The sequence below is a fragment of the Acanthaster planci genome, linkage group LG14 (genome assembly GCF_054643075.1).
Source record: "Acanthaster planci isolate LZ-2023a linkage group LG14, COTS_SCS, whole genome shotgun sequence".
Lineage (NCBI taxonomy): Eukaryota > Metazoa > Echinodermata > Asteroidea > Valvatida > Acanthasteridae > Acanthaster > Acanthaster planci.
The window spans coordinates 3,324,423-3,336,709 of record NC_141790.1 but is presented as its reverse complement, the minus strand read 5'-3'; the positions used below and the strand labels follow the sequence as shown (position 1 = coordinate 3,336,709).

At 41.9% G+C, this 12,287-nt stretch overlaps 1 protein-coding gene across 5 annotated transcripts in view; it reads right to left on the bottom strand.

The window, feature by feature from the left end:
- Positions 1 to 12,287, bottom strand: part of LOC110988427 (atrial natriuretic peptide receptor 2-like) — a 60,442-nt gene that overhangs the window by 22,728 nt on the left and 25,427 nt on the right. For 2 of the 5 annotated variants that reach the window (XM_087145839.1, XM_087145840.1), the window contains exon 2: positions 8,529 to 8,636. The exons of the other annotated variants lie outside the window; for them this stretch is intronic. The gene's annotated coding sequence lies outside the window, so the exon portion shown is untranslated. The remainder of the gene's footprint in view (positions 1 to 8,528; positions 8,637 to 12,287) is intronic. 5 annotated transcript variants of the gene reach the window in all.

Here is a 12,287-nt window from a genome sequence, read left to right as displayed (position 1 = left end):
TATCAACCAACTTCAGCTGAGTTGGACGAATTATATGAACTCTATTTGGATCAATGTTTCACAAAATATTGAGAGTATTGTTAGAATGTGCAAAGTACAGTTGCAGAAGTGGATTTTGTCAATTCTGGGGATATTAAATGCGTTTACTGTACAAACATGTTTAAAAAAGGATGAAAAGGTTATTTACAATATTAGATTGTCCATCATCATTAGTTTCAGCACAGACATACGGCGAGAAGTCTATGAGCTTTGAGAGATATGTTCCAAATTAGAAATCAAGTGCTTCCGTTGACCTACAAATGTCAAAAATGACTCCATGGCATGATGGCTACCACATACTGCCTCCACACGCAACTCACAGGCAAGATGTGGAATTAAGGGAGAAATGCAACAGACTCTTTAGGTCCTCACCAAGTGCTTTAACCGATCGATTCAATCTCGACAACATGTACACCGATGACAACATCCCCCCTTGTCTGACCTGCTGTTCTTTCGGGTCAATTTATATTTTCATTTACATTTGGAGAGATTTCCCAGCAGAACGGAAGCACTTCTGATGAAAAACTGACAATAACGGGGCTGGCCTAATTACAATTCAGCCTTAAGACTCGCAGTCCCCTACAACGCTGTATAGAAGCAGCTGCAAGTTGACCAGTCTTAATTAGTTTCTTAGGGACGACAGAGGCTGTGCAAGTCAATGGCGGAAACAGCGACCAAGAGAGCCAGCGCGGACCATGCCCTTTCTCCCAGGGACAATTTCTGGGACTTGTTTATTTCCTTTCCTTCCCAAAGTGTGTAAAAGTCCCAAAATTGAAAATCATCCTTATGAAAGGTCATAAGAGGCTAAGGTGAAAAAAAGTCTCAGGTTTCTGGTCAGCGCAAACGTTGCCGTAGACCTGCGTGTCGGCAAAAAAAGTTTTTTTTTTATTTAGTATAAAACGATGTCCAAAAGCTGTCAAACTTGCTTGATCGACTTGGAATCCTGCTACTGCGTAATTTTACCGTACCGTAACGTAAAATTACCGTACTGTACATTTAGGTAATATGTACAGTAAAGGAGTCCCTCTACAGGCCTCCATACATTTAGTCCAGCACTCTTTTCAGATGACGTCATTTATGAGCTCAAGCTTGCCCAGATTAGAAGTCTATTGTTTGAGTGAGGAGAAGACTGAACTTGCTTCAAAAATGAAGTTAAATAGTTTGTGGTTTTTATAAAAGTACAAAGTTTCTTATTCACACTTCTAATAGTAGCAAGGCCATGTGTTCTTAAGCACGTGTGCGTATACATCATTTCTATGGAAAAAGTGAGGGGAAAAACACCGCGTTGCTTCACCACACCGTGGAGCCATCCCCTGTTCAGAAACTAGGGGCTTCTTTGGCTAAATTGATATATTCTTAATTTTTCTCCCTGGAACCCCCCCCCAAAAGAAGAAAACTTGGACCTGGATCCTACCTTGATACTAGGTAAAGTAAACCTTCTGGTGCTGCACCGCGGAGTGGTTTTCGGTGTTCTGATACTGACCTATTAAGTTGTGTGAAATCTCGTCGGTTTCTGCAAGTTAATAACCCTGCGATAGTGTTGTGTATCGGGTGGTTGGGTTGGGTGAGCATGCAGGCTAAGCCGACCCAACACTTAACTAATAATCAAATCCAACCAAATACTCATCTAAGCTTCCTTCAAAACTGACCTGACATGATCCGACGAAAATTAAGGTAAAACCGATCCAAACCGACCCAGAAAACAGAACATCTGGCTTTGACAAATCGTTCTACAATTTCTTTTTCGCCCTTTTGCCTGAATGTATCAACGTTGCATGAATTCTATCACAAAAACCATAGTGAGAACTCAATGCCCTCGCAATGTATCTCTTTTGCTGTCCGAGTTGAAGTGCAAGGATTAACACCGCAGGAAAAGGAATCCCATATGGGCAACGTGTCTCTGCAGTAAATAATGCACCGTGTGAATGTCCAAACGGTTTCGGTAAAATCCGGTTTGGGCTTTTGCCACGATGGCCTTAATCAAACCAACCCAAACCGAAAATTGCAAACACAAAACTCGGCCCGGCCCTATCCGACCCGACTAAAATGGTGGTAATTTGTAAAAACCAGACCCGTCAAGAAATCGGTTTTGGGTTATGGGGTTGTTTTCTGTTTGGGATTTGCACAAAAGTACCGTGCCAGTATCCCTCTCACAACGCTGCTTCTGGGCAATCAAGAAATGATGTGAGCGACACCCAAGCTTACACAAGCTGCTGTTCACATCAGTTGATGGAATTCACAGCGTCTGGCTGTCATTCTCCTGTCAACAGCCAAGACAGCTATTTTAAGTATAAGCCTGCGTCGGAGGACAATCAGACAAGGATTATATCAGCTCTCCTTTGACGGTCAAGAACATCATCCTTTCTGAGATTATCTGAGTCACGCACCAGGGAGAAACTTAGCTTCAGACTTCACAGACAGCACAGGCTCTGAAGCTCGTCATTCCCCCAATGACAGTCTGGCATTACACGCATTATCAGGCTTAGGTCGATCATCACTAGTCTTATCTTTGAGTACTTACCAGCATGGCAAAGATCATTCAGCTGGCAACTCTGTGAACATCCTGATTTATAACAGTTTTTTGAATAGTTGGGCATGCATATCGAAGGATGGGGTTAATCAACTCAGCTCTGTCCCTCTCAGAGGGGAAAAATCTCCATCATTCAATACTGATTGATAGATCAATCTAAGCACTTCAATAATCCACCGAGAACGTGTCCAAGCGGCCAAGAGTCACGTAGAGAAGCCTGCAAAGTCATCGGTGGCGTCCTCTCCAGTTTGCCCGCTCCATACACCAGAAATGATTGGAGCCAGGCGGTCATCGAAATAAGCTTCCTTTCGTGGGAAGCTCGCCCGGCAGCAATCCAACCGTGGGTGACATGCAACGATGCACAACATGAAACAGTGGTAATGGAGCCATGAATCAAAGTCAGATCAGGGGCGCAGAATACAAAGATGACTGATGATCACATGGAAAAGCTATGTAAAGAGGGAGTCGGAGGGTGAGGTTATGGCAATAACGTTTGAGTGTCAGCACATTACCCCCTTTTATTATTTTCTCGAATTGGGGCCTTGGTAGGAGTGGCATCCTTAAAACATCGAAGGCGGCTGTAACAATATCCTCCACGGTGATACTGACGGTTGAAATAGCGATAACAGTATCACATAGTCATCATCGTCGTTCTTCTCGCCGTTGTCGTCACCATAACACCAGAGTATCCCCGCATCACCATCATCGGTATCTCAACACTGATGTTGTCAATCACCGTTATCATCACTGCATCAGCACAGCACAATCATTACTTCAGCAGCTCCTCGCTATTGTCACCATTATTCCCGCTTGCATCACTTTGTCACTCGGCCTCACCACTTCATCACCATTGCTAACTTATCACCATGGCATCCTCATTATGTCATCGCCACTGTCGACATTGTCATCATTGCGTCATCATACTCGTATCCCTATCGCCGCATCGCACCGTGGCACTGACACAATTACATTCTCATTACCTCATCACCACCAAGGCCATGGCACCCCCCACCACCACCACCTTTTCACTACCACCCCTTCATCATCACAATGATTATAATCCCCACCAGCATCAACAGCACCACAACAGAAAAGATATAGGATTTGTTCAGTCAGGGGTGGAGTGTTCAAATGATTGTTTATTTGTCCGTTGTGTAACACAAAATGCACAAGAATTTTTCATATTCGCGCAAGGTATACCAATCATTTTACGTCTCATTCCACTAAGCGAAGCTGAGCAAAGTGGAACATTCCTTCAGTTATCTCCAAAAATTGTCTCACTCATTGAACGGCATTGGCTTTTTCCAATAAACCCATATCCTCGCAATAGGTTTATGCGCGTCCAGCACCGACTCTAAGTTTCGCTAAAGCTCTGTCACAAGGTCCACTGCTAACTGCATGAACAGATCGCGGCAGGGTGAAAAGAGCCAACCAGGCGAGCGTACAGAGTGGCTATTTGTTGCTGTTTCAGCGAAATGAATTACGCAAAGGTCTGTCTAGCGAGGTCGGGGTTGATTTATGTTGCATTTGTTTAAAATTTGTTGCATCCCCAAGTGTAAGTGTCTAAACAAGGCAAGATTTACAACCAGAAACACGGGGAGAGAAAAAAACAAATTTTGTATCATCACGCAGAAAGCTTGAATTAATTTTAAAAATAGTTTCAAGCAGTGGCGTATCTAGGTCTTGTGTCCTGGAGCGTTCTTTTGAAGCAACAGTTTACTGTTCATTTTGGTTTTTCTTCAATTATAAAAGAGTCGTCCTCCTGCCAGGAAGGTGGCAGAAAAGTGGCCACATGTCCCCAGGGAATACTCCCCCCCTATTTAGATATACCACTGGCTTGCAGTTACAGTTGGTCGTATGACAACTTAACAACACGTATACTATAATCCAAATCACCAAAGGGACCATGCCGGGACGTAATCCTCTCACATCATCGCAGTACATTTCTGCCACCAAAAGCTAAGTTTCAGTTGATGTCTGGTGCACCTTCTCAAACTAAGAAGAATGCAACATTAAATTCAATCATTGGAAAACCTGCCTGGGAAACCATTTCCATCCGAAAAAGGTAACTGAGTTACCGTAGCCGGTTAATAAACCACGCAACTCATTCCTGCACACGTACGCGTGGTCAAATTGCAATGTAAAAACTATGCATTTAATTAAATTTGTTTTGTAGAAAAAAATTCGTGTACAATCTCACAAAGTCTTTTACTTCAAACAGGTGGGGCCAAAGGTGGAACACGCCTTTTATGAAAAGTACGGTGGGTTTAAAGAGACACGGTAGGAAAAAATATATATTGTCGGCAAACGCACTTTGTTGAGGGAATAACAAAATTTTCTTGAGGGAACAACAAAGTTTCTTGAGGGAACAACCATTTTTCTTGAGGGTGCAACAAATTTTGTCGAAGGAACAAACAAATTTGTTGCGGGAACAACAAACTCAAATTTTGTTAAGTGACGACCGTTTGTTGAGCGTTTCCTGGTCTTTTTGGGTACAGTCTACTAATTCCAGAATTTCTGACCAGCTCATTAGCATTAAAAGGGCCCCCACAGTATCTTTTGAAGAAGGAGATTGTTTGGCCCCCAAAATGGTGAGACTGTGTAAATCGTTACCGGGATCAACTCCCTGGGTCTTAAAGCTTTCATCAGAGAGCAGAATGGCTAAAAGATATGGTGGAGATGGTCCTAAGTGCCCGAGAAGGTTCAGGGTTTCCACTTGAAAAACGGCTGCGAGAAGACTTCAGAAAAATCACTTTTCGGGGGAAATGAGATTGTTTTGTGGGAATAACTGAAAATGTAATTGGTTAACCCACAGATAAATGAAAAGAAATTGAAACTAGACACTAATTAAATTTCTGTTTCAGAAACCTAAGGGATGTTGGTATGCATTTTATTGGGCCCTGAACAATGCCGATTTTACACTGTTTTCAATGGGGCTTGAATGAGTGGGACTTAACCCCTGGTCTCTATGGGTGCGTTCGCGCGGTTACTCCTGTCAACACGAGTAGGCCTAGGATGCGTGTGCATTACACCAAATACTCCCCCTATACTCTCGCTGACCCGCGGGTCGTACTCCAGCCGTTCGAACACTCAGGAGTATATAGCACGAGTAGCTTCGCTCGAACGCACCCTTTGTGTTGTCTGCAGTACTGTCATTTCACTGTCTATTTTCATAGAAAAAACTCTCAGTTGTTCCCTCAACAAAAATGGTTGTTCCCTCAACATACTTTGTTGTTCCCTCAACAAAAGTTGTTGTTCCCACACAAATATGGTTGTTCTCTCAACAAAATTTGTTGTTCCCTCAACAAAAATGGATTTTCCCTCAATAAAAGTTGTTATTCCCTCAACAAAAGTTGCTGTTCTGTCAACAAACATAGTTGATCCCTAAACAGACTTTGTTGTTCCCTCAATAAAATTCGTTGTTCCCGTCAATAAAATTTTGTTATTCCCTCAACAAAGTGCGTTCGCCTACAATATAGTTTTTCCTACCATTTCTCTTTAAAACCACCGTAGAAAAGTCAAAGCGCAAGGAGTAAATGATCAGCTTATGCCTGCCCTGAAATTTGGAATTCATGTGGACACTGCACTGTCATTTGAAATGGGAGTTATTGTCGTGAGCGTCGCAAATACGTTCGTTCATAAGGCATAAGAATTCGGTCATTATTGGAACAAATTATCTGTTCCAAATCAAGTGTAAAAATCAAGTGGTAAAATATTTCAAATGGTGCAATCACAAGGTTTGTTCGGCACAAGTAATATAACTCCTTTAACAAATTAAAAAAGAAATAAGGAAAGTTGTTTACATAAGTGAGGCAAACAATCAATAACATTGAAATCTGATTTCACTAATGTCAGGCATGATAAAGATGGAAAGGCGCATTTTGAGGAAAGAATACACAATACCCCCCCAGGAATCCAATCCCTCTGAACATTACACTTTATTGTGTTTCATTCGAATGAAAACGGCAATTGCCAAAACACCTAACCGGAGAGCAGAAGAATCGCGAGCAAAATATACGCCCCTTTATCCGAGCCCATCTCCTGAGAAACTTTTTATGTGGCCATATATACCTGCGTCTTATTATGCCTTCCAGAGCACCTCAGCAATACGAAATTAATTGATTTCTCAAACCATCATGAACACGCACCCGCTGTGGTCAGCGAGCATCTTTCAGTAAAAGGACAGCGGCTGTCCTGTTTCCATGGCGACGACGGAACACCACGCAGTACAATAAATCAGTATCACTCGTGTGGGTAATTCAAATGGTCTCATATGTCTCCAACGAAAAGTGGTGCTAATGAGGAACATGAATATACACACAAACAGGTGGCACGCGAGATCGTAACTGATGATGTTGGATATCACTAAAGAACCACATTAGTATATTATACACAGGGAACTATCACCTAAATGTAAAGCAGCATGGTTCCGTAAACATTAGCCAGTAATAACCAACTGTGAGTTGCCTTGCTTGTCTACGGAGATTTATCAGCAAAGATGTGTCTAATTAATGAGTGACTCGACGGCAAACATCTGCAATGGACCAGTTCACAACTAAAGTGGATTCGTTCGTGGAATCCAAAATACGACTGCCTTTAAGGGGCTTTTAAATTCATGGGTTCGTTTTTCGTATGTTTCTCCACCTTCTCCATGCTGGGTCATTCCAAAGTGCGTGACTTGAATAATATGTCTTATTACTTGCATAGAAGACGAGCAACTTGCTGACGCTGCTTGATGATGCCAAGTGCGCGCACACGTGGAGCGCGGCACCAACTTAATAGACCTTTCGTTTGTTCAAACAAGGACCACCACTTTACACGGACAAAATATTGCAGGTTACTTTAACTGAGGTTGGCCAAAATATTCTTCTCAATTTGTGCATTTACTCCATTAGTGTTAAAGATAGCTTCATTTCCAGATAGTATTTTATTAGTAGTATGATTATTACTGTTGTAATAGCTCTTTGACTTACTTTCAACAGTTTGTGAATTGTTCTTTTAGTTTGTTACGACCATCTGTCAACTTTATCGACGAGAATATAATATCACATCGGTGCTCTGAAATATGTGATTGCCGAGCTTTCGGTAACTGAGAACCTTCTTCGGGGCAGGCAGTTTCAGCTCACTGGCCAACAAATGGCGTCTATGACGTAGTATAGGAAATGTCTATGCGCGCGCGGTTATATGAATTTACCCTTTGAGCCAGGTCATCTTGGACCATCTCAGGCCGGGATTGGATTTTGCTGTCCAAAGTTCGATTTTTGCAAGTGAAAAGACCTATTAGTACAAATATACAATATGGTTTTGGTGTTGAAGTCATTTGAAGTTCAAGGCCACACACGAGCCATCCTGCTGGCAGCACCGTACGGCAGTGGAAAACATACCTTTTTAGTGTCGAAAAATGGGCGCTAGGCAAAACTGGATTCAGAGAGTTACTGACAAAAACTGTTAAAGGTTCGACTCATGAAAAAAAATGTACTGCTGCGAAATCGAAAAAAAAAAGTTTGGGGGCGGATAACGCCCCCAGGTTCTTTTAGGGTAAATAGTTGAACCCGCGTCCACGCGCTGTCGAAATTTCAGGTTTTGCTAATTTTCAGACAAACTGTATATTCTGAAGGCGATATATTCAAAGCATACATAGAACTTTCCTCATCAGAAAGACAGACATACAAACAAACTCTGCCTTGCCAAGTTGAAAAATGCTTGACCAGCTTAATGTCAAAGACCATTTTCGCCGACTAGGTTAGAATCTCGCTCAAAACAACTGGATCCGACAATGAAACCTTAGTTTTTAAGAACCAACTACGGGTCGCTAAAAATATTCGTATCTGGAGCGAGCACGGCAGACATCTTACACAGGCTCACTCACCAGAGTGATATATCAAATCTCTTAGGCTAGCAGTCGTGTAACGTCATCAATATGTTTGAATGTTCTTGGAGTGCGTGCGCACGTTCCTACCTCAATCAGCTGAAGACCATGCCCTTGTTGGTTGTTTTCATTTTCTGTGCACGAATTGTTAGCGCCAGGAGGCGGTGGGGCAAGGTCACTTCCCCCACGAAAATGGAACTATGCAAACGGAAACAAGAAAAATGGAAAGAAGCGACAAAGGTCAGAGAGGTTATGAAAATCGTCAAACTTTGTTTAAAAACACCTTGAAAATTGAGCTCTTTTGCCGCTGACGGTATCTCAATTTGCTTTCCAACGGAGAACTGCACTTAAAAGTAATGTTGTCCCTTTGGTGTCATCAAATTGAGAAACGTAATCAAAGTGAGAACTGGAAACTCTCAATTCGTCTTAAGACTGGTTAATTGTTTGACAAGGAACGACCTTGATTTAATTTCGCTATCAAAACAAAGATAACTGTATGGGAAGCTAACTTTTATATAACCTCTACAGCAAATCGATCCGCTGCTTCCACTGGGGAAGCAGACTGCCGGAATCCCTCAGACCATTTCAGAGCTTCGTATTTCTTAGCTGCTGATATTAATATCCTGTAGAATTGTATTTGCCGTTTTCTGGTCGTCGATTTAACCTGGCTTTGTTTGGTTTAGCGAGTCATGCAGGCCCCGAGACGATATTCTCCCGGAGAGGTAGATTGTTTATGTGTCAACACTGAGATATATGTCGTAAACCTGTGAATCAAGAAACACGGGAAATCGGATTCAGCCGGCCTGGAATTTGAACTCTGCCGCAGATGTAGGCCGAGTCCAGGTCGTAGAGGTTTCTGTTGTGGAATCTGATGATTACTGTGGAAAAAAAGAGCCAACAGCTGCGAAAGGAGAAGTGGAAGGACTTAGATATTGAGAAGAGATGTGAGCCGAAGATATGGGGAAGGATACTTTACCCTGATTCCCAGTGATTATGATGATCAATCATCCCATTTTGTGAGTCCAAAGAAATCGGTCAACCATAAGCTGAAAGAAATGGCACGGTGGTTTATACATGCCCACTTGCATAACTGGTATTGTACGAAAGCCCCGTAGTGCCGTGAAGTACATATTTTCATAAAAGTATATTTTTCCAAGTTCGGTTTTATGAAGTATATATTTTTTCCAAGTTCGTTTTTATGGAGTGCAATTTTTTTTTCAACTTTGTTTTTACGAGAAATATTTTTCCCCAGTTCGTTTGTTCGAGATCTATTTTCTCCAGTTCATTCCCCTAAGATTTATAAACAGAAAAGATGTCTACTTTTGAAACAAATTGTTTCAACGAAATTTTCCAAGTTCGTTTTTTAGGTTTTTTTAAAGTTCGTTTTTATGAGTTACATTTTTTCTAATTTTTTTTGTGAAAAATAAATTCAAACCTGATACTGCGTATATCCTGAAAATCAACTTGGAAAAATTAAAAATTTTCAATAAAATATATCTCGTAAAAAATGGTTTATTACCAAAAATAGAAACACTGTTTCTAAATATATACACCCTATTAAAACGAACTGCAGAATGCTTGTCTCGAACAAACCAACTTTGGAAAAATATATCTCGTAAAAATGAAATAGGTTTCCTAAAAACGTACTTCGAAAAAAATACACGTCACTTTTTTGAAAATATATACGTGATTGCACTACAGGGCTTTCGTAGTATTGTAATGAAACGATACACCATAAAAATATCGGAGCGTGTATTGATAGATTAATTCTCGTAAACTTTGAGAACGCCTGGGGTTGATATTTGAGAGAAGGTAAGGAAGTTGGAATGTTGGTCAAAGGTTCAACTTGGCAAAAGACAACCTCTACTTCCGAAAACCTTTAAGTTAACATTTTTTATCAGTATTTTTATATTTTGAAGAAACGCAATTCAAAGAGACCGATTAATAAGAACGGAAAAATTCCTTTCTGCACTTCCAACACTTCCAGCAATTTCGTTAAACATGGGCGACACGCAGATTAACAATCTTTTCAACGCTACATGAGTCAACATTTCACTTGCCTCTCGCAAAATCCGGACTTGCCTAGCGCAGGAAATTGCATTTCCCTAAGATGCCCCGTCGAGAAGACATCACATCGTCTCAGACGGAACACAAATAAACACTAGCGAAAGTCATTAGGCTTTTCGTCTCAACTTCATTCTTTAAGCGAGGACTGATCCATTTCTACAGGAAAACGTTAAACAGGGACCTGATTGCTTAAAGAAACTGTATTGAGAAATGGCAGGAGTTCAAAAGGCCTGCATTTTGAACATTGCGTTTTCCAGTAACTCAATTGTTTTCAGAATTTGGGGCCATTTTGTGCGCCCTCTTCTCAATGATTTAGGTTCGAAAACGCCACTCGCTACAAGAGTGAGAGAGTGAAGGTTGAGGCCCGTTTTCACACGTACGTCGCGGTATCGAAAAGCATGAGCAGAGAGCGGTAATGTCGCGCGATATTTTAAATTTCACAGAAGCGGAAACTCGTTGGTGTTTATGCTAGTATAATATTCCACACGGACAATGGCGTTGCAGCCAGAAAGTGACGTCATACCAAACAAGACGAACGATGATTCACCAGAACGCGCAGTCACAGAGAGGTACCTTTGGAAAAATTGTCTCTATTCCCAGCCGTTTATCGGGCGACTGAATAGTTTATCTGATCCGAATGTGAACAACCGAATAGAAAACCATGTTTAATATGTGTTCACCACGCGGAATTCCGTTACCGCACAGTGTAATTGGGCCTTCAGACGGCAAACTTCGGGACCGTATACCGTCACTGCTACCCTCATCCCTGGTTAGCAACATAAGATCTTGGCAAGTTCCATCTTCTTAATTTGGAAACTTCTGACTTAATCACTATCACCAATAATGCTCGTTTACAGTACTTCAGTGGCCGCAAGTGACTTATGGGTGGTTAGGTATATTTGCGTAGAGGCGAAGTCAAACATTCACTGGTCCACCTGTTGTCATCAGTTTTCGACGGGGAAAAAACTCCTGCATGGCACTGGCGGGATCGCACTTTTCAGCTGATTAAATTGGAAGATTTGATCGATCTTGCGAGGTTTGCGAGCGTGTAGAATAATGTTCCACGCTAGGGCCTATAGCCGATCTGTACACACAACTGTATAAAGGGGGAGCAGTTGGCATAATTTAACGGGCAAAATGGTAGACAATTTACGTTACTTGCGGGTGGGGGGGCTGTTACACCCCACCTATAGCGTCTGTCCCAACTATGTCCCATCTATACAGTCCCAACTGCAGTGCTGTAGATGGGCTGGCCCAACTATTGTTGACCAAATTTCTTTAGACATTTTCTCAACCTTATCCAAGTTTATGCATCTTACACTTGACAGAATTCATCTAAAACATGGCACTTCATCTACGATATGACAATGTAAACAATGAATGTGACTTTGGAACATAATGGACACACAATGGACCTCTATGCTGTGGTTGGGCAGGCCCAACAATAGCATTCTAGTTGGGACGGTCCCAACTGTACTTGGGACTGATATCATCGTTGGGGCGTAACAGAGGTCAATAGATCGCAGGAAAACTGCATTTCAGCGGTTTGTGTAGTAATGACCTTGGGCCGCACTGGTGGATGGCGAGGAAAGAACTACTACGCTAATCCGATTTTGGCTCATGAACACCCATGTTTGTCTCCTCGGTCGATGTTTTCTTGTTTGCAGGGGTGAGGTTAACGGTAGCGCAAAGAGAGACCGACAGACCACACTGAAACACACAACAACGAACGGGAAACAGTCCATGTCTCTGGTAGACATCATCATGCGGAGCAAACTAATC